The sequence below is a fragment of the Oncorhynchus masou genome, chromosome 24 (assembly GCF_036934945.1).
Source record: "Oncorhynchus masou masou isolate Uvic2021 chromosome 24, UVic_Omas_1.1, whole genome shotgun sequence".
NCBI classification, from domain to species: Eukaryota; Metazoa; Chordata; class Actinopteri; order Salmoniformes; family Salmonidae; genus Oncorhynchus; species Oncorhynchus masou.
The window spans coordinates 104,251,183-104,274,542 of NC_088235.1; the positions used below are offsets into that span (position 1 = coordinate 104,251,183).

The window sequence follows — 23,360 nt, forward strand, 5'->3', positions numbered from 1 at the left end:
CTTCTCTTTCTCCCCCCTCTCTCTCCCTCTCCCCCCCATCTCTTCCTGTCTTTCTCTACCCCCCTCTCCCTGTCTTTCTCTACACCCTCTCTCCCTCTCTTCCCCCCCTCTCTCCCTGTCTTTCTCTACCCCTCTCTTTCTCCCCCTCTCTCTCCCTGTCTTTCTCTACCCCCCTCTCTCTCCCTGTCTTTCTCTACCCCCTCTCTCCCCCTCTCTCCCTGTCTTTCTCTACCCCCCTCTCTCTCCCTGTCTTTCTCTACCCCCTCTCTCTCCCTCTTTCTCCCTACCCCTCTCTCCCTGTCTTTCTCTACTCCTCTCTTTCTCCCCCCTCTCTCTCCCTGTCTTTCTCTACCCCCTCTCTCTCCCTCTCTTTCTCCCCCTCTCTCTCCCCTGTCTTTCTCTACCCTCCTCTCTCTCCCTCTTTCTCCCGGTCTTTCTCTACCCCCCTCTCTCTCCCTCTTTCTCCCTGTCTTTCTCTACCCCCCTCTCTCTCACTGTCTTTCTCTACCCCCTCTCTCTCCCTCTCTTTCTCCCTCCCCATCTCTCCCTGTCTTTCTCCCCCCTCTCTCTCCCTGTCTTTCTCTACCCCCTCTCTCTCCCTCTCTTCCTCCCCCCTCTCTCCCTGTCTTTCTCTACCCCTCTCTTTCTCCCCCCTTTCTCTCCCTGTCTTTCTCTACCCCCCCCTCTCTCCCTCTTTCTCCCTGTCTTTCTCTACAGCCCCTCTCTCTCCCTGTCTTTCTCTACCCCCCTCTCTCTCCCTCTTTCTACCCCTCTCTCTTTCTCTCCCCCTCAGCCTCTCGCTTTCTCGCATTGCGTCAATTCTATTCTTCAGTCCAGACATTAGAAATCACACTGAGTCCAGACATTAGAGCCTATATTATTGTGTGGAGCTAGATATCTCTGTACTGAGCTGTGATCGCATTAGGCCCTAAAGTAACAGTTCAGCAGCGTTCACCTCGCCTCGCGTCCATCTCCCTTCCTCTGGTACGCCAAACACATTCCAGCGCCACGCCATAACGCCACACTTCCCTCCAAATTAAATCACTAGAAATTGATCTCCAGCAATTGCCCTGCTCGGTACAACATAATCATCTATCTCTATTCGTATGCACCGCATCCTTTATTTCCCTCACCGTATTTTCAACTCGTTTGCCAGTGATTGTTGTTGTGGGTCTGAATATAAAATCCAACCGATTATAAAGACAGGGTTCTGTACGCCAGTCTGCGTTAGCTTCACAGCCTGGTAATTAGGCGACAGACAAAAGGCCTATTGTTAAGGTGGAGGGGAGTGAAAAGCTAGATATGGAAGATGGAGAAGATGTAGAGGGTTGACGCCAGCCGTACATACTGTATAAAGTGCTATCAGCCTATCAAACCCAGCCCCTTGGACTAACATGGCCCTGTTGATCAGTAAAGCTCAGATAACAACAATGGAAATAGTTGTATGTGTAACAATGGAAGCTGTGTGAAGGAATGGAGGTATTTGAACAGGTGTGAATTACCGACTCCTTCTGCAGCTTGAAAAGCCAGTGTTCCTGTGTTAGGAGAGAGAGCTTCCTGTGTTGGTTGTTGGTCAGAAAGTGTTGTAAAGTATTTTGTATTTCTTTGCTTTGGTTCCGTCCAGCCCCTTTTCCCCACATTACCGTGTGAAGGAAGAATAAATTCCCTGTAAACAGTAATATTCTCTACCTCTGTCATCCTTACCTGCACCTACAATCACATACCTATGTTTCACTCCACGGGGATTGAGTTGTAGCAGGGTGTTGCGTTCCCTCCTCCAAGAGGCGTAACGTAACAGAGGTCATATTCTGCTATACCACTTTCATTAGAGGTGACATATACACCCATTAGGAGAGACGCACACACATAACACTATGATATACCATCTGGGTTACATCTGGCTCTAAGAGCTGACCTGCATTGATCTATTAAACATTCAGACAGCAATTCCCCCATCCCCTCTCCAACCCCCATCCCCTCTCCAACCCCCATAGGTCCTACCCTATACCGTCTCCCCTCCACCTCCCTGGAAGTTCAGTCTCCTTGACAGGGTCATTGTTCTAATGATATCAATCTCTACTGACCCATCCCCACCTCGTCTCCCTCCAGCCCTGTAATCTAGTGACACCCCCCCTAAATACACACACACACTCTCCATTACCCTATTACTGCCAGACCATTAGCAACTCAACTCCCTCCCCAGCCCCTCCCTCTACGTCTGCCTTGCACAAAGCCCAGTGGACAAAGGGAGTTCCAATACCTTTATGTAAAAATATTAGCCTACAAATGTCAATCCATCACGACATGACAATGAGGTTGAAGGTAAAAGACAGTCAGTAATTAGTTGCATCTTAAACAATTACATGAACTGAATTACTAATACAAATTATTTTCAAAATCTCAAACTTAAAAATGCATTTTCGCACAACTGTATGTCCCTTTAAAAGCATGTACTAAATGCATATGTTATATTATTATATGTTAAATTATCAAATTCATCTTGAAATATTAAAAATCTAATTTTTATAACCACATTACTCTGTGTAATGACATCCAGTATTCAGAAGAATATTCTGAAATCCCCAAAGCCTCCACCCGGTATTCAGCAGAACACTGAGTGAATGATGGTCTCAGCAGGGAGCTACAAGCAGTTCCTAAAAATGCCTTTCTGAAACCAATGTTCCTGTTGTGCTCCACGATGGCTACATGAATCAACGCCCTGTGTGAGTCCCTGTTATTCCCTCCTAGACCAACCCCCACTTCCTCCACACACACACACACACACACACACACACACACGGACACGCACACGCACACACGGACACGGGCACACACGGACACGGACACACACACACACACACACACACACACACACACACACGGACACGCACACACACACACACACACACACACACACACGCACACACACGGACACGCACACACACACACACACACACACACACACACACACACACACACACACACACACACACACACACACACACACACACACACACACACACAGCCCCCTCACACAGCACAGCACGCTGGACCACATGACAAATTACAGATTTATTATTAAAAATCACTGATGGAGGGACAGGGAACAGGAGGGAAGCAACAAAGGCCCGGGACAATAGAGGAGGACATATTCTTCCCGCTGACAAGCATAGAATTCATTTCAATTAGAAATGGCCACCGCCTTGAAAGCAAGACAGACTGCAAAGGTTACCATATTCCAAATGTATGTGTATGCGGAGTGGGCAGTGGAGGGGGGTGGAGGGTAGATTTAGCAGAAAGGGTGGGGGGAATATTTTGAATGGCCTAGAGATTTGAGAGGCACTGGAATGTCATTATGTTCCTCTGTGACAGATGATCTGGCCTCGGTCTCTGTTCAGCTGTGATGTCGACGGCAATACACAAAGCAATAACAAATCCCAGTATTTTTGGTCTGCCCTGGCACCCCCCTTTCCTTTTCCCGTTCTTTCTTATTTTCCTTATTCCACCATCTCCCTCCATTACACAGACTCTCAAATCGTTCTCTTTCCCTCCCTCCATCGCACCCTCCCTTTCTGTCTGGAAAACACCCAAATGTCCCTTCCTTTGTGACCTGTTCTTCATGATGGCTGATGTGAAAAGAGGGCTCAAGCTAATAGTAGACAACAGGCTCCCGCTGTGAGATAAGACCAGGACCTGAGAGGTGAGATGAGACCAGGAGCCCTACACTGAAATAACAGGAAGAGAGGTAATAAAGTGTGTGTGGGGGGGTTGATAATAAAGGTTGAGATAGGGACAATAACAAGGTAAGAAGCTAAAAACAGACAGTGACAGATGCAGAATACTGCCCACTCTGGCCCTCCACCACTGAGATCTGAAGAGCACCTCAGTGGTGCCACTCGTCAACGAGGGCTCTCGTTTCCTGTCCATGGTTACTGTTACCCAGGCACAAATGACGAAAGACTAAAACAAAGGAGCTGATCAACAAGAGCTCTTTGCAAATCAGGATTGGCGGCAAGTCTTCTCCCCCAGAGAACAGAGGGTAAGAGGAGGTGCACAGCTAGACTATATATTCTAACACTAAGAGCAGGGCTGTATCTCTCTAGTCAAAAGGTATTCTAACACTAAGAGCAGGGCTGTATCTCTCTAGTCAAAAGGCCTTCTAAAACTAAGAGCAGGGCTGTATCTCTCTAGTCAAAAGGCCTTCTAAAACTAAGAGCAGGGCCGTATCTCTCTAGTCCTTTCGTCAAAAGGTCTTCTAACACTAAGAGCAGGGCTGTATCTCTCTAGTCAAAAGGCCTTCTAAAACTAAGAGCAGGGCCGTATCTCTCTAGTCCTTTCGTCAAAAGGCCTTCTAAAACTAAGAGCAGGGCTATTTCTCTAGTCAAAAGGTATTCTAACACTAAGAGCAGAGCTGTATCTCTCTAGTCAAAAGGTCTTCTAACACTAAGAGCAGGGCTGTATCTCTCTAGTCAAAAGGTCTTCTAACACTAAGAGCAGGGCTATTTATCTAGTCAAAAGGCCTTCTAAAACTAAGAGCAGGGCTATTTCTCTAGTCAAAAGGTATTCTAACACTAAGAGCAGAGCTGTATCTCTCTAGTCAAAAGGTCTTCTAACACTAAGAACAGGGCTGTATCTCTCTAGTCAAAAGGCCTTCTTAAAATAAAAATATATATTCACAACAGATACAAACATACACATATGAACAACAACGTACAGATGCACACCAACAATGACTGCATCTCCTCTTCCCAGACCTGCATGCTCACACCCCCATCCCTAGTGCCTGGCCACACCCCCATCCCTAGTGCCTGGCCACACCCCCATCCCTAGTGCCTGGCCACACCCCCATCCCTAGTGCCTGGCCACACCCCCATCCCTAGTGCCTGGCCACACCCCCATCCCTAGTACCTGGCCACACCCCCATCCCTAGTGCCTGGCCACACCCCCATCCCTAGTGCCTGGCCACACCCTCATCCCTAGTGCCTGGCCACACCCCCATCCCTAAGTTTTTTCAAGATGAGTGGTGAGATGAGAATCGTCCAGCCCATTGGGTCTCTCACCACACCCCATATGACATGTCCTGAATGCAGACGGATTAAAAGTAAGTCTACATTGTAATTCTTCTGACAGCCAACTGCCCATAACTTTTAGACTTCATAGCATTCCCAAAAAGCATGGATTATTGAGTCATTGTTAGTTTTACACTGAAGACATGAATCTGATGTTGTGCTGTAGAATTCCCTCCATTTTGTGCCAACATCAGTTATTTTTAAGTCTTGGTTCCAATAGTTTATAGATTGTCAGTTGGATATGGTCTCTGTAAGGTTTTGTATATCTTACCTATCATATGAACATCCTTTTCTAACTCAAATAAGATTCCTTCAGTGTTAAAAAGATTTCAAATATAAATGTTGTGATATGTAACTTAAGTTTCTTTAGTCAAAAGGCCTTCTAAGGACTAAGAGCAGGGTTATATATTTCTGGTCAAAGGGTCTGGTATAAAACAGGCCTCTATGGCAGAACAACAGACCAGGAAAGTTATCAGTCAATTAGTGAAGCTCCATGCAAACTAGAACTTGGTTTGCTATGTCTGTCTGTCTGTCTGGACAAAGAGCCTGGTTTAAAACAGACTTCTATGGCAGAGCAGACCTGAGCAGTGTGGTTCAGTACACTACAGTAGAGAGCCGCTGTGCTCTGGGCTCACCTCAGAGCGCTTTAGTTTAGCCTGCTGCTGTCAAAGCAATCATGTTTCCTTGCTAATCCCTCTTAGGCTTCTACGTAGATCATCATTGACTGGGGGAGGAACGTTCACAATAACTAAGCTGTTTTCATTGGCCTGCAAAGCCAAGTGATTTGGGAACATTACAGAAAGAAGACAAACGTTTGACAAGGGCTTTTGTTGCCGCCGTCTATGAATCATCATTCTCTGAGCTCTCTGAAAGCCCTGCCAAATGAGGCGGTCGGCCCGACAATATTCTGATGTCATCAAAACGTAACATTTTATTTTGGTGTTTGAGAGCTGGAAGCTGTAGTTTTAAACATCTGTTGGTTGGTAAACCGGCTGTCTCCATGTGAATTCTATGCCTGCAGGCAGCATGTGGTTAAAACATTTTTTTAAAAATTATATTCAACAGTTTTTTGTCTTTCTCCCTACAACACATTTTCTCTGTCTCTTATCTGTGTGTCCTTAATAATTACTCTTAGATAAAGGGCCCGTCTGTAACCATGTGGACAGTTGCTCACATGCTTACATTATGTCACCCCTGTAGGCCTGTAACGTCACCCCTGTAGGCCTGTAACGTCACCCCTGTAGGCCTGTAACGTCACCCCTGTAGGCCTGTAACGTCACCCCTGTAGGCCTGTTACGTCACCCCTGTAGGCCTGTAACGTCACCCCTGTAGGCCTGTAACGTCACCCCTGTAGAACTGTAACGTCATCCCTGTAGGCCTGTAACGTCACCCCTGTAGGCCTGTTACGTCACCCCTGTAGGCCTGTAACGTCACCCCTGTAGGCCTGTAACGTCACCCCTGTAGGCCTGTTACGTCACCCCTGTAGGCCTGTAACGTCACCCCTGTAGGCCTGTAACGTCGGTTTCAAAGCTGGGACCGAGAGACTGAAAAACAGCTTCTATCTCAAGGCCATCAGACTGTTAAACAGCCACCACTAACATTGAGTGGCTGCTGCCAACACACTGACACTGACTCAACTCCAGCCACTTTAATAATGGGAATTGATGGGAAATTATGTAAATATATCACTAGCCACTTTAAACAATGCTACCTTATATAATGTTACTTACCCTACATTATTCATCTCATATGCATACGTATATACTGTACTCTATATCATCGACTGCATCCTTATGTAATACATGTATCACTAGCCACTTTAACTATGCCACTTTGTTTACATACTCATCTCATATGTATATACTGTACTCGATACCATCTACTGTATCTTGCCTATGCTGCTCTGTACCATCACTCATTCATATATCCTTATGTACATATTCTTTATCCCCTTACACTGTGTATAAGACAGTAGTTTAGGAATTGTTAGTTAGATTACTTGTTGGTTATTACTGCATTGTCGGAACTAGAAGCACAAGCATTTCGCTACACTCGCATTAACATCTGCTAACCATGTGTATGTGACAAATAAAATTTGATTTGATTTGATTTGAACAGAGACGTGTTCCTGTCTGAGGGACTGAGTGACCTGCAGTAACCTCTCTTCCTTCCAGGCAACATTCTGTGGGTCTGCGCCACAAATGGTTCCTTATTCCCTATATAGTGCACCATGTTTGACCAGAGCCCTATGGGCCTTAGTAATTAGAAGTGCACTATATAGGGTGTCATTTGGGACACAAACCTGTCCCTTTTAATCAGCGTGGGTATCTGAGGCAAGCTTGTGGAATAACAGCTCACCAACTTCCTCCGCTTGCATGTTTCCCAGTCACCTCGGCGTATCCACGACTACCCCTGTCATTAGAATACAAATACCCCACGCCCCCGCCCCCAAGAATATTTTTTGCCTCTTCAAACACCTCCCTCACTAACAAACTCCTTTCTTTCTTTCTTTCTTTCTTTCTTTCTTTCTTTCTTTCTTTCTTTCTTTCTTTCTTTCTTTCTTTCCTTCTTTCCTTCTTTCCTTCTTTCTTTCTTTCTTTCTTTCTTTCTTTCTTTCTTTCTGTCTCTCAATTCACCCTGTTGTCCCAGTGTCACACACCAACCCTCCCTTCTCCCTAGCTTATTTTTCCTCTGAGAGAAACAGGGAGTCAAACATCAAATCAAATCCAATTTTCTATGTCACATGCGCCGAATAGAACAGGTGTAGGTAGATCTTACCATGAAATACTTACTTACAAGACCTTAACCAACAATGCAGTTTTAAGAAAATAGAGTTAAGAAAATATTTACAAAATACTAAAGTCAACTTTTTGTTTAAAGTAAGAAAATAAAATAACAAAATGAGGCTATATACAGGGGGTACCGGTACCGAGTCAATGTGCAGGGGTAGAGGTTAGTCGAGGTAGTTTGGGGGGGTCAATACAAATATTCCGGGTTGTAGGATTTCATCTTAGTCCTGTATTGAGATGTTGCCTGTTTCATGGTTTGTCTGAGGGCATAGCAGGAGTTCTTATAAGCGTCTGGATTAATGTCCCACTTCTTGAAAGCGGCAGCTCTAGCCTTTAGCTCGGTGTTGATGTTGCTTGTAATCCATGGCTTCTGGTTGGGATATGTATGTATGGTCACTATGCGGAAGATGTCATCAATACACTTATTGATGAAGCCGGTGACTAAGGTGGTATACTCCTCAATCTCTGAACATATTCCAATCTGTGAATCGTAAGTCGCTCTGGATAAGAGCGTCTGCTAAATGACTTAAATGTAAATGTAAATGAATCAGGAGGATAGAATTATGGTAATTTTTCAAATGGAGAGTGAGGGAGAGCTTTGTACACGTCTCTGTGTGTGGAGTAAAAGTGGTCCAGGTGGTATTTTCCTCTGGTTGCACGTGTTGGTAGAAATGAGGCCAAACGGATTTAAGTTTGCCTGCATTAATGTCCCCGGCCACTAGGAGTGCCACTTCTGGATGAGCTTTTTATTGATTGCTTATAGCCTTATACAGCTCGTTGAGTGCGGTCTTAGTGCCAGCATTGGTTTGTGGTGGTAAATAGACGGCTATGAAAAATATAGATGAAAACTCTCTTGGTAGATAGTGTGGTCTACAGCTTATCATGAGGTACTCTACCTCAGGCGAGCAATACCTCGAGAATCGCGCACCAGCTGTTATTGACAAATAGACACACATCCCTACTTCTCGTCTTACCAGACGTAGCTGTTCTGTCCTGACGTTGTACGGAAAACCCAGCCAACTGTATATTATTTGTGTCGTCGTTCAGCCACGACTCGTTGAAACATAAGATATTACAGTTTTTAATGTCCAATTGGTAGGATTGTCTCGAACGGAGCTCATCCAGTTTTTTCTCCAGTGATTGCACATTGGCCAATAGAACAGATGGTATAAGCAGGTTACCCACACACCAATGAACTCTCACAAATTACCCTGATCTCCACCCCCTGTATCTCCTTCTTTTCTTCATGTGATTGCCGGGGATTTGGGCCTTGTCTGGGAGAAACATTATATCATTTGCATCAGACTCATGATTTTTATTTTATTTTTTATCTTCGTCCAGTTCGAGGTGAGTAATATCTGTTCTGATATCCAGAAGCTCTTTTTGGTCATAAGAGACGGCAGCATCAACATTATGTACAATAAAAACAATGCGAAAAAACACACAAAATAGCACAATTGGTTAGGAGCCCATAAAACGGCAGCCATCCCCTCCGGCGCCATTGAAACACTTTAATAAATGCCATTCAAACAATAATCAGCCTGGGATACCGTGGCCCCATGGCCATTTCCTGGTGACAGGGAGTCTAACATCAGACTGGGATACCTCGGCCCCATGGCCCTTTCCTGGTGACAGGGAGTCTAACATCAGACTGGGATACCTCGGCCCCATGGCCCTTTCCTGGTGACAGGGAGTCTAACATCAGACTGGGATACCTCGGCCCCATGGCCCTTTCCTGGTGACAGGGAGTCTAACATCAGACTGGGATACCGCGGCCCCACAGATATTTCCTAGGTAGAGAAGGATACATACAGAATAATGTATGGGGTCGCCACAAGGGGGAATGTTTCCCCCAGTAGTTATTTAATGGGTATCAGCATGTGCTCTCTGTGACTGTGACATGACAGGATGGGGGTATTGGACTGGCCCCAGAGGAGAGAGAGAGGTACAGAAGGAGGGAGGTGAGGAGGAGGAGGTAGCAGGAAGGGAGGATGGGACTCCCAGTGTCCCAGCTTTCGGAGACAGGAACAAAGGCCACCTCTTCATACACGTCCAGAGATGCAAATCCCTCATCAAAGTTTCACACTCTGTTACCAGTGAACAAAATCAAAATACTGACAGCTTTTCATGTCCCATCCTTTGGTTAGCTCTCTCTTTATCTCACTTTTCTCACACCCCATCTCTCTGTCTCTCTCTCTCTACTTGTCTCACTAAACACAGAGTAGTGCACCGTTACAGAGTATAGTACTGCCACACACACATATGTCTCGCAATTCTTTACCTCCGTTTTTATCCAGGTTTCAGGAGTCCCCATGGGGGGCTTGGTCTGAGCCCTGCCAAATTCAGCTCTGTAACCATCAAAGACATCCTGATCAGAGGGGGGGTTTTCCCTCTGATCAATGCCCCTGGCCCCAGCAGGTTAGCTGCTTTAATATTTCAGCCCCCTCACCCCCCTTCTTACCCAGCCAGCCAGCTAACGGGATCTTAGACACCTGAACTCCATGTCTGCTACAGATAACGCCCCAGCTTTTAACGCATACAGTGCCTTCGGAAAGAATTCAGACCCCTTGACTTTTCCACATTTTGTTAGGTTACATCCTTATTCTAAAATTGATGAAATATTTTTTCCCCCTCATCAATCTACACACAATACACCATAACGACAAAGCAAACACATAGAGAAACTCAATTCCCTTTCTTCACCCAACCTAGAATACCTCACAATCAAATGCCGACCCTATTACCTCCGAAGAGAATTATCTTATCTGGCCACGCCTCATAGCCTGGTTCCTCTCTAGGTTTCTTCCTAGGTTCTGGCTTTTCTAGGGAGTTTTTCCTAGCTACCGTGCTTCTACACCAGCATTGCTTGCTGTTTGGGGTTTTAGGCTGGGTTTCTGTACAGCACTTTGAGATATCAGCTGATGTAAGAAGGGCTTTATAAATACATTTGATTTCATTTGATCTTTGGTTATAGTCACATCCGTGTACATTCCCCCTCAAGCCGATACCACGACATCCCTCAAAGAAGTACACTGGACTTTATGCAAACTGGCAACCATATATTCTGAGGCTGTATTTATTGTAGCTGGGGATTTTAACAAAGCAAATCTGAGGAAAATGCTACCGAAGTTCTACCAACACATTGACTGTAGTACTCACGCTGGGAAAACATTGGACCACTGCTACTCAACGTTTTGAAATGCCTTCAAGGCCCTCCCCCGCCCTCCCTTCGGCAAATCTGATCACAACTCCATTTTCCTCCTCCCTTCCTATAGGCAGAAACTCAAACAGGAAGTACCCATGCTAAGGTCTATTCAATGCTGGTCTGACCAATCAGAATCCATGCTTCAAGATTGTTTTGATCCCACGCTCTGGGATATGTCCCGGGTAGCCTCTGAGAATAACATTGACAAATACAGTGACTGAGATCATCATGAAGTGTATAGGAGATGTTGTACCCACAGTGACTATTAAAAACTACCCAAACCCAAAAAAGCTGAAAGTGCAAACTGCATTCAACCATCGCAAAGTGACTAGGAATATGGCCGAATACAAACAGTGTAGTTATTCCCTTCGTCAGGCAATCAAACAGGCAAAATGTCAGTACAGAGACAAAGTGGAGTCGCAATTCAATGGCTCAGACACAAGACGTATCTGGCAGTGTCTACAGACAATCACGGACTACAAAGGGAAAACCAGCCATGTCACGGACACCAACGTCTTGCTTCCGGACAAGCTAAACACCTTCTTCGCACGCTTTGAGGATAACACAGTGCCACCGACGCGGCCCGCTACCAAGGACTATGTGCTCTCCTTCTCCATGACCGACGTGAGTAAGACATTCTAAGACACAATTTGGGAAATGCAAATAAAACTTTCTAGCATTTTCGAGCTCATCCATTTAGCCTGCTGGTGTTTTGTGCTATTCCATGAGTGTCCCAATCCCAGTCTCTGTCATGCTTTTAGTTCAGTAGTCTCAAAGTAGAGCCCAAACTACTACACCCAGGGCTTTATAGTGCGAACATATGAGACAAAATATTTTGCTGTGCGACCAGGAGTTTTATTTTGGGAGCACGCTATGAAAAATATCCCCCAGATAATAATTGTTGTAAAAAAAGTATTATACTCTGCCTCCAACGAACATTCCACTGATTTTAAAACTCAGTCCTCCAGAAAATTACCAAAACTTTTGCAGTTCTTCGTGACATCTTTAAAAAAAAGCTGTGTTAGAAAGGATTACCTACACACACTGACCAGCTCATTTTATAGACAGAAGACCAATCCAAACTCATCTCTCGGCATGTCCATCCCAGCCATTATCTCAGCCAATCATTGCTAGCTGAAAGGTTCATGTCTTTTTCAGTGGCTAAACCAACTAGGCTTGTAATTTAACAATTTTAATTGTATTTACAGATGGCATACACTTTTGTTATTAAGGCACATGAAAGTTCACATGTTCCAGAAGGCATTTCTGCCAAAAAACGCATTTTGATAAAACTTTTATGTTCAAATGGCTCTCCTGTGAAGTGGTGACGCGCAACATATGCCTAGTTTCCTGAAACTAGTCGCATATTACTCACCGCATTTGACCATTTAAAACTACTCAAGCGTCGACATCATTAACCATTTGTTTACTCTTTGTTCAGTCATGTTACCAAAAGGAACCCCTATGTGAGAATGCTGCTCATTGACAACAGCTCAGCGTTTAACACCATAGTGACCTCCAAGTTAATCACTAAACTAAGGACCCTGGGATTAATTCTACAACTGAATCCTGGATTTCAAGTACCATTACTAAGGCCATATCATTGTCCAAACACACCAATACAGCCGTGAAGAGGGCACGACAACGCCTCTTCCCCCTCAGAAGGCTGAAAAGATTTGACATGGGCCCTCAGATCCTCAAAAAGTTTTACAGCTGCACCATTGAAAGCATCTTGACTGGCTGCATCACTGCTTGGTATCCGACCGCAAGGCGCTACAGAGGGTAGTGTGAACGGCCCAGTAAATCACTGGGTCCAAGCTCCCTGCCATCCAGCACCTCCATACCAGGCGATGTCAGTGGAAGGCCCTAAAAATTGTCAAAGACTCCAGCCACCCAAGTCATAGATTGCTCTCTCTGCTACCACACGGCAAGCAGTACCGGAGCACCAAGTCTGTCAGGACTCCTACCGAAGGTGGCTCCCCTTCCCGTTCGGGTGGCGCTCGGCGGTCGTCGTCACCGGACTACTAGCTGCCACTGATCTTTTCATCCCCCTCCTTGTCTGTTTATTAGTTACACCTGCTGTTAATTAGGTTATTAGTTGGGCTTTATTAGCCAGCCGGCCCGCCTGCTGGGTGTGCGGGATTGTTCTACATGTACTTGTTGTGCACGCATGTGTGTCGCGGCTGTTTCGTGTACGTGAGCTGTTTTTGGATACGGTTTAGTTCCCCTGTGGTTTGGGGTATTTGTGTTGAGTGGCGTCTGCTTTTTCACCTGGTCGGTGTATTAAAGACGTGCCAACTCTGAACTCTCTGTCTCCTGGGTCTGACTCCCTCCTCCACTACACCCCGGACATTACAAAGTCTGGGACCAAACGGCTGCTGAACAGCTTCTACCCCTAAACCATTAGACTGAACCATTAGTTAATCAAATGGCCACCAGACTATTTACATTCATCCCCTTTTTAGCACTGACTCTCTATGGCTCTATGCACACTCCCTGGACTACCCACGCACTCACACACACTACACTGACACTCCAACACACACACACACACACACTACACTCACACACACACACACGCACACGCACACACACACGCACACGCACACGCACACACACACACACACACACACACACACACACACACACACACACACACACACACACTACACTGACACTCCAACACACACACACACACACACACACTACACTCACACACACACACACACACACACACACCACGCACTCACACACACTACACTGACACTCCAACACACACACACACACACACACACACTACACTCACACACACATACACACACACACACACACACACACACACACACACACACACACACACACACACACACACACACACACACACATACACACACACACACTACACTGACACTCCAACACACACACACACACACACACACACACACACACACACACACACACACACACACACACACACACACACACACACACACACACACACACACACACACACACACACACACACACACTACACTGACACTCCCAACACACACACACACACACACACACACACACACACTGCTGCTACTCTGTTTATTGTCTATCCTGATTGCCTAGTCACTTTTACCACTTCTATATATTACCTTTATTATCTCGAACCCCTGCACATTGACTCGGTACCGGTACTCCTTGTATATAGCCTCATTATTGTTATTTTATTCTGTTACTATTTCCAAAAAATGTGTTTGCTCATTTTTCTTACTTTTAACTCTGCATTGTTGGGAAATGACTAGTAAATAAGCATTTCACAGTGAAGTCTACAGCTGTTGTATTCGGCCCATGTGACAAATGCATTTGATAAGATTTGATTATCATAGCAATGAATGAATGACAGATCTCTTGCATGTCTTCACCACAAACCTGACAATTTTAAAGAGAAAGTGTACAATTTTCAATGTAATGCATCTCATTAGGAAAATAATACTTTTACACAATGTAGAAACCTTATATTCCACAATTAATTTGTAATTTCAATGACAGGTATTCGTATGAACATTTTAGCTTTTATAATAAACGAATGTCTTTACAGTCTAATTTCCTGTGGTGTTCCACACCAGCGCTACCAATTAAATAGTTTAATTTAGATCCTTGACTACCTGTTGGACCCCCAGACCTCCCCACTGTCTAACTGGTCAGTGGTTCCTATTACCATAAATCCCTCTCTGAATGAATCAGCAGGCCTCCACTGATCGCTGTTCTCAAGTCAGCCCTTAGAGGTGAGTAGACTAGGCTTTAAACCCTGTGGAGTCATAACTGGGGGAAAGGTAGGAATTAGGATCAGGCCATTGTAATTTCAGAGGGAACAGAGTTCATGCTACCAGTGTGGTCAAGTAATGTTCATGTAATGAAAGCTATTTCCACACAGACTAATACTATAGTACTCTGCATTCCTGAAATAGAATGAGGTAGTTATACAAGTTGTGGTAGTCTATTATTATTCATAAATTAGCATAATTATTTTTCAACAGTAACACTATACATAGGTAAGTCTCATTGTTCCATCTATAGGCTATATATAAGCTACTCTGTCCTATAGCTAATGTTATGATACAACGACCCTTCTCCATGGATAGCATTCTTGCTAATACCAGCACCACACGTTCAACTCCTTGATATATGCTGTAGCATTAGGGTAGATTCTTCATACATGTTATAATATGGCTGTCATTCTACTCCCTATTTCCTCCCACATAGAGTCTCATCAAATAATAGATAGGCCATACGGAAGCAACCCATTCACCATATGATGCTAATTATTTCCTTCTACGTCCCTCAATGGACTGATTCCTAAATAGAAGGAGGACTGACTCCCTATAGACTAGAAAGGACTGACTCTATATGGAAACTAAAGAGAGGACTGACTCCCTATATGAAGACAAGAGAGGACTGAGTCTATATGGAGACAAGAGAGGACTGACTCCCTATATGGAGACAAGAGAGGACAGAATCCCTATATGAAGACTAGAGAGGACTGACTCCCAATATGCAGACTAGAGAGGACTGACTATCTATATGGAGACTAGAGAGGACTGACTCCTTATATGGAGACTAAAGAGAGGACTGACTCCCTATATGGAGACTAGAGAGGACTGACTCTATATGGAAACTAAAGAGAGGACTGACTCCCAATATGGAGACTAAAGAGAGGACTGACACCTTATATGGAGACTAAAGAGAGGACTGACTCCCTATATGGAGACTAAAGAGAGGACTGACTCCCTATATGAAGACTAGAGAGGACTGACTCCCTATATGAAGACTAGAGAGGACTGACTCCCTATATGGAGACTAGAGAGGACTGACTCCCAATATGCAGACTAGAGAGGACTGACTGTCTATATGGAGACTAGAGAGGACTGACTCCTTATATGGAGACTAAAGAGAGGACTGACTCCCTATATGGAGACTAGAGAGGACTGACTCTATATGGAAACTAAAGAGAGGACTGACTCCCTGTATGAAGACAAGAGAGGACTGAGTCTATATGGAGACTAGAGAGGACTGACTCCTTATACGGAGACTAAAGAGAGGACTGACTCCCAATATGGAGACTAAAGAGAGGACTGACACCTTATATGGAGACTAAAGAGAGGACTGACTCCCTATATGGAGACTAAAGAGAGGACTGACTCCCTATATGAAGACTAGAGAGGACTGACTCCCTATATGAAGACTAGAGAGGACTGACTCCCTATATGGAGACTAGAGAGAGGACTGACTCCCTATATGGAGACTGAAGAGAGGACTGACTCCCTATATGAAGACTAGAGAGAGGACTGACTCCCTATATGAAGACTAGATAGGACTGACTCCCTATATGGAGACAAGAGGGAGGACTGACACCTTATATGGAGATAAGAGGGAGGACTGACTCCCTGTATGGAGACTAGAGAGGACTAACTCCATATATGGAGACAAGAGAGGTCTGACTCCCTATATGAAGACTAGAGAGGTCTGACTCCCGATATGAAGACTAGAGAGGACTGACTCCCTATATGGAGACTGAAGAGAGGACTGACTCCCTATATGAAGACTAGAGAGGGCTGACTCCCTATATGAAGACTAGATAGGACTGACTCCCTATATGGAGACAAGAGGGAGGACTGACTCCATATATGGAGACTTGAGAGGACTGACTCCCTATATGAAGACTAGAGAGGACTGATTCCCTGTATGGAGATAAGAGGGAGGACTGACACCTTATATGGAGATAAGAGGGAGGACTGACTCACTGTATGGAGACTAGAGAGGTCTGACTCCCTATATGGAGACTAGATAGGAATGACTCCCTAAAAGGAGACAAGAGGGAGGACTGACTCCCTATATGGAGAATAGAGAGGGTTGACTCCCTTTATGAACATTAGAGAAGACTGACTCCCTATATGGAGAAAAAAAGGGGGGACTGACTCCCTATATGGAGACTAGAGAGGACTAACTCTCTATATGGAGAAAAAAGGGGGGACTGACTCCCTATATGGAGACAAGAGAGGATTGACTCCCTATATGGAGATGAGAGGACTGACTCCCTATATGAAGACTAGAGAGGACTGATTCCCTGTATGGAGACTAGAGAGGACTAACTTTCAATATGGAGACTAGAGAGGACTGACTCTCTATATGGAGACAAGAGGGGGGACTGACTCCTTATATGGAGACTAGAGAGGACTAACTCTCTATATGGAGACTAGAGAGGACTGACTCTCTATATGGAGACAAAAGGGAGGACTGACTCCCTATATGGAGACTAGAGAGGACTAACTCTCTATATGGAGACTAGCGAGGACTGACTCCCTATATGGAGACTAGAGAGGACTGACTCTATATGGAAACTAAAGAGAGGACTGACTCCCTATATGAAGACAAGAGAGGACTGAGTCTATATGGAGACTAGAGAGGACTGACTCCCAATATGGAGACTAAAGAGAGGACTGACACCTTATATGGAGACTAAAGAGAGGACTGACTCCCTATATGGAGACTAAAGAGAGGACTGACTCCCTATATGCAGACTAGAGAGGACTGACTCCTTATATGGAGAGTAGAGAGGACTGACTCCCTATAAGTAGACTAAAAAAAGGACTGACTCTCTATATGGAGAGTAGAGAGGACTGACTCCCTATATGGAAACAAAAGAGAGGACTGACTCCCTATATTAAGACCAGAGAGGACTGACTCCCTATATGGAGACTAGATAGGACTGACTCCCTATATGGAGACTAGATAGGACTGACTCCCTATATGGAGACAAGAGGGAGGACTGACTCCCTATTTGGAGACCAGAGAGGACTGACTCCCTATATGGAGACTAGATAGGACTGACTCCTTATATGGAGACAAGAGGGAGGACTGACTCCCTATATGGAGACAAGAGGGTGGACTGACTCCCTATATGGAGACTAGAGAGGACTGACTCCCTATATGGAGACTAGAGAGGACTGACTCCCTATATGGAGACGAGAGCGAGGACTGACTCCCTATATGAAGACTAGAGAGGCCTATATGGAGACTAGAGGGAGGACTGACTCCCGATATGGAGACTAGAGGGTGGACTGACTCCCTTTTTGGAGACCAGAGAGGACTGACTCCCTATATGGAGACTAGAGAGGACTGACTCCCTATATGGAGACGAGAGCGAGGACTGACTCCCTATGTGAAGACTAGAGAGGACTGACTCCCTATATGGAGACTAGAGAGAGGACTGACTCCCTATATGGTGACAAGAGGGAGGACTGACTCCCTATATGGAGACTAGAGGGAGGACTGACTCCCTATTTGGAGACCAGAGAGGACTGACTCCCTATATGGAGACTAGATAGGACTGACTCCTTATATGGAGACAAGAGGGAGGACTGACTCCCTATATGGAGACAAGAGGGAGGACTGACTCCCAATATGGAGACTAGAGAGGACTGACTCCCTATATGGAGACTAGAGAGGACTGACTCCCTATATGGAGACTAGAGAGGACTGACTCCCTATATGGAGACTAGAGAGGACTGACTCCCTATATGGAGACTAGAGCGAGGACTGACTCCCTATATGAAGACTAGAGAGGACTGACTCCCTATATGAAGACTAGAGAGAGGACTGACTCCCTATATGAAGACTAGAATGAGGACTGACTCCCTATATGAAGACTAGAGAGGACTGACTCCCTATATGGAGACTAGAGAGAGGACTGACTCCCTATATGGAGACTAGAGAGAGGACTGACTCCCTATATGGAGACTGAAGAGAGGACTGACTCCCTATATGAAGACTAGAGAGGACTGACTCCCTATATGAAGACTAGATAGGACTGACTCCCTATATGGAGACAAGAGGGAGGACTGACTCCATATATGGACTAGAGAGGACTGACTCCCTATATGGAGACTAGAGAGGACTGACTCCCTATATGGAGACTACAGAGGACTGATTCCCTGTATGGAGATAAGGGGGAGGAATGACTTAGAAAGAGAGAGCACGAGAGAACAGAGATCTGTGTGAGATGTAAACAAAGGTTTAGGGCCTGACAATCTGATAACTCAGGATTCAGGGTTTGGTTAGAAAAAAGACAAAGGAGAGCTTCCCAGCATGGGTCCTTTTTCAAAGTGAATATATATTATTATCACGCTTACTCGTCCGTTCATGCATTTGAGATTTAATAGTTAAAATATTGCTTCCCTTAGAGGCAATGAAGAGAAGAAAGGAGGATGCCTGAGGAGAAGTGTGCAGAATAGATGACATGTTAAAAGAGGAGAGGATGCCTGAGGAGAAGTGTGCAAAGGAGAGGAGAGAGGATTGGACAGGAGTCCAAAGGAGAGAAGATAGGAGAGGACAGGAGTGCAAAGGAGAGGAGATAGGAGAGGACAGGAGTGCAAAGGAGAGAAGATAGGAGAGGACAGGAGTGCAAAGAAGAGGAGATAGGAGAGGACAGGAGTGCAAAGGAGAGGAGAGAGGATTGGACAGGAGTGCAAAGGAGAGGAGAGAGGAGAGGACAGGAGTGCAAAGGAGAGGAGATAGGAGAGGACAGGAGTGCAAAGGAGAGGAGAGAGGATTGGACAGGAGTGCAAAGGAGAGGAGAGAGGAGAGGACAGGAGTGCAAAGGAGAGGAGAGAGGAGAGGACAGGAGTGCAAAGGAGAGGAGAGAGGAGAGGACAGGAGTGCAAAGAAGAGGAGAGGACAGGAGTGCAAAGAAGAGGAGAGAGGAGAGGACAGGAGTGCAAAGGAGAGGAGAGAGGAGAGGACAGGGCAAAGAGGATAGAGGTACAGTGAACCTGACTGAGTGTAAAAAAACACAAGGAAGCCCCTGTCTGTTCTGGTCCATAACATGTCTGTTGAACATAACTCCTGTTCCTTCCTCTAACACAGCAGAGATAGAAACATCCTTTAAACCAACATCTCTCGCCTTTCCCTGTCCCTCTAACAATCCAGGTGCCGCAGTCTCCTTAACCCACCCGCTACAGTCGGGGTTCCTGTTGTTTTCTGTAGTGGCTGTTGTTGTGTTTCAACTAGAGGTCGACCGATTAATCGGAATGGCCGATTAATTAGGGCCGATTTCAAGTTTTCATAACAATCGGAAATCGGTATTTTTGGGCACCGATTTATTTATTATTATTATTTTACACCTTTATTTAATCTTTACTTAACTAGGCAAGTCAGTTAAGAACACATTCTTATTTTCAATGACAGCCTAGAAACGGTGGGTTAACTGCCTCGTTCAGGGGCAGAACGACAGATTTTCACCTTGACAGCTCGGGGATCCAATCTTGCAACCTTACAGTTAACTAGTCCAATGCAATAACGACCTGCCTCTTGTTGCACTCCACAAGGAGACTGACTGCCTGTTACGCAAATGCAGTAAGCCAAGGTAAGTTGCTAGCTAGCGTTAGACTTATCTTATAAAAAACAATCAATCATAATCACTAGTTAACTACACATGGTTGATGATATTAATAGATATTATCTAGCGTGACTTGCATTGCATATAATCTGACTGAGCATACAAGCATCTAAGTATCTGACTGAGCGGTGGTAGGCAGAAGCAGGCGCGTAAACATTAATTCAAACAGCACTCTCATGCCTTTTGCCAGCAGCTCTTCGTTGTGCTTCAAGCATTGCGCTGTTTATGACTTCAAGCCTATCAACTCCCAAGATGAGGCTGGTGTGACCGAAGTGAAATGGCTGGCGAGTTAGCGCGCGCTAATAGCGTTTCAAACTTCACTCGCTCTGAGCCTTGGGGTGGTTGTTTCCCTTGATCTGCATGGGTAACCCTGCTTCCATGTGGTGGCTGTTGTCCTTGTGTTGCTGGTTCGAGCCCAGGGAGGAGCATTTTTTTTTATTTATTTTTTTTACTTTATTTAACCAGGCAAGTCAGTTAAGAACAAATTATTATTTTCAATAACGGCCTAGGAACAGTGGGCTAACTGCCACCACCCTACTACAGAGCATAGTAACACTATGTCACCACCCTACTACAGAGCATAGTAACACTATGTCACTACCCTACTACAGAGCATAGTAACACTATGTCACCACCCTACTACAGAACATAGTAACACTATGTCACCACCCTACTACAGAGCATGGTAACAGTATGTCACTACTGGGGGATGAAGGGACCTTATTGAGAATTCTATAAAAGGGATAAAGTTGTTTTATTTGGATTTATTCTGCATGGCAAACAATGGAGGAAGAGAAGGCTGCTCGTGACTGAATTAGAGTTTGTGTGTTTGTGAGATGTAGACTGACAGAGAGATTGCTAAACAACCATTTTCAGGTCTTGCCATAGATTTAATCTAACTGCACTGTCCAATTTTCAGTAGCTATTACAGTGAAAAAATACCATACTATTGTTTGAGGAGAATGAACAACAACAAAACACTTTTATCATAGAAACTGGTTTGATACATTCACCTCTGAATGTAAAAAATGTACTTCCATTCAGTAAACTTGCTCTGAATTGTCATCCTGAGGGTCCCAGAGATAAAAGGTAGCATAGTTTTGTTTGATAAAATCAATGTTTATATTCAAATGTTTGAACTGGGAAGACTTGATACAAAATATAGTGTAGTAATGTAACTCTTCAATGAATCAGTCTGAAACTTTGCACACACACTGCTGTTTTTTGAAAACGCATGTTTTGTTTGTGTGTCTGTGTGTGTTGTGAGAGCGAGAGTGTGTGTATATCTATGTGTGTCTCTCCAGCACTTTCATTGGTGCACATAGTAGTGTCTAAAACTCTCTCAGTGATTCCACACAGCCCCATGGCTTCCACACAACATTACCGTTGGCTTGGCTGGCTCTGCGTCCTGCTAAAAGAGGGGATTCAATATGATCTGTCTCCAGTGTGGATTCTCATCTTCACATGTGGTCTAATACACCACTAACCTCCCTGTCACATCGGCTCAAATTGCATTAGCTGAAATTGCTTCAGCAAAAGCCAATTATTTTCAATTGCAGCACCCTGGTAGCTACACTAGCTAACACGTTAGCAATGCAGCACGTTGGGATAGTTCGACACTGAGCTGTGGAGGCCCCTGGTAGCTACACTAGCTAACACGTTAGCAATGCAGCACGTTGGGATAGTTTGACACTGAGCTGTGGAGGCCCCTGGTAGCTACACTAGCTAACACGTTAGCAATGCAGCACGTTGGGATAGTTCGACACTGAGCTGTGGAGGCCCCTGGTACCTACACTAGCTAACACGTTAACAATGCAGCACGTTGGGATAGTTCGACACTGAGCTGTGGAGGCCCCTGGTAGCTACACTAGCTAACACGTTAGCAATGCAGCACGTTGGGATAGTTCGACACTGAGCTGTGGAGGCCCCTGGTACCTACACTAGCTAACACGTTAGCAATCCATTTTTGATTCCAGGTAGAACACTTTCAGGTTACAGTGGGTTCTACCTGGAACCCAAAGGGGTTCTACCTGGAACCAAAAAGGGCTCTCCTATGGGGACAGCCAAAGAACCCTTTTGGAACCATATATTTCTAAGAGTGTAGGGTGTATTTCACTTGGGAACACATTGCTATAAATAATAACAGGCGTGTGAGCACCTCACATCCTCTTAGAGAGAGACAGGGTGGTATACAGACATTGTGCACAGTGGAGGCCTTCTGAAATAAACTGACAGTTATCAGGACTTATTTCAGAAATGCAATGCACACACTCATGAACACGCACACACAGACACACACAGACACACACAGACACACACAGGTGAGGCCACAGTTTGTTTGGGCACATAAATGGCCGGCTGTGAGTGGTTTGCAGTGCTGTCCATGTCTGCTTCCTCTTTTGTGTTCTACACAGGTGAAAGGCTTTTAACTATCTACATACAGAACACTTACCAATATGCACCTGTTTGTGCACATTTTCCATAAACATCATGCAATTATCCTTTTATAGGATTGAAGAACATAGTGAACCATGGAAGAGGCCCCACTCTCACAAAATACCATCACCAGTGAATTCAGCAAATGCAGCAGGATTGTTACAAAATGGTTGTGATCAGAATGAGAAACAAACACGTGTTACAGTTACAAACAAACAATTAGAGCTGCCTACAACAGCATGAAACAACTCCTTTCCCCTTCCATCTGACTACACTTCAGCCCCAATAAAATATTAATTCTAGAGGAGTTTGGTGAAGAGGATCTATCTATCTATCTATCTATCTATCTATCTATCTATCTATCTATCTATCTATCTATCTATCTGTCTATCTGTCTATCTGTCTATCTGTCTGTC

At 44.9% G+C, this 23,360-nt stretch overlaps 1 protein-coding gene across 2 annotated transcripts in view; it reads right to left on the reverse strand.

Annotated features, from left to right (window-relative positions):
• LOC135513176 (low-density lipoprotein receptor-related protein 8-like) overlaps positions 1-23,360 on the reverse strand; it is a 350,237-nt gene that overhangs the window by 202,882 nt on the left and 123,995 nt on the right. The gene's annotated exons all lie outside the window — the stretch shown is intronic.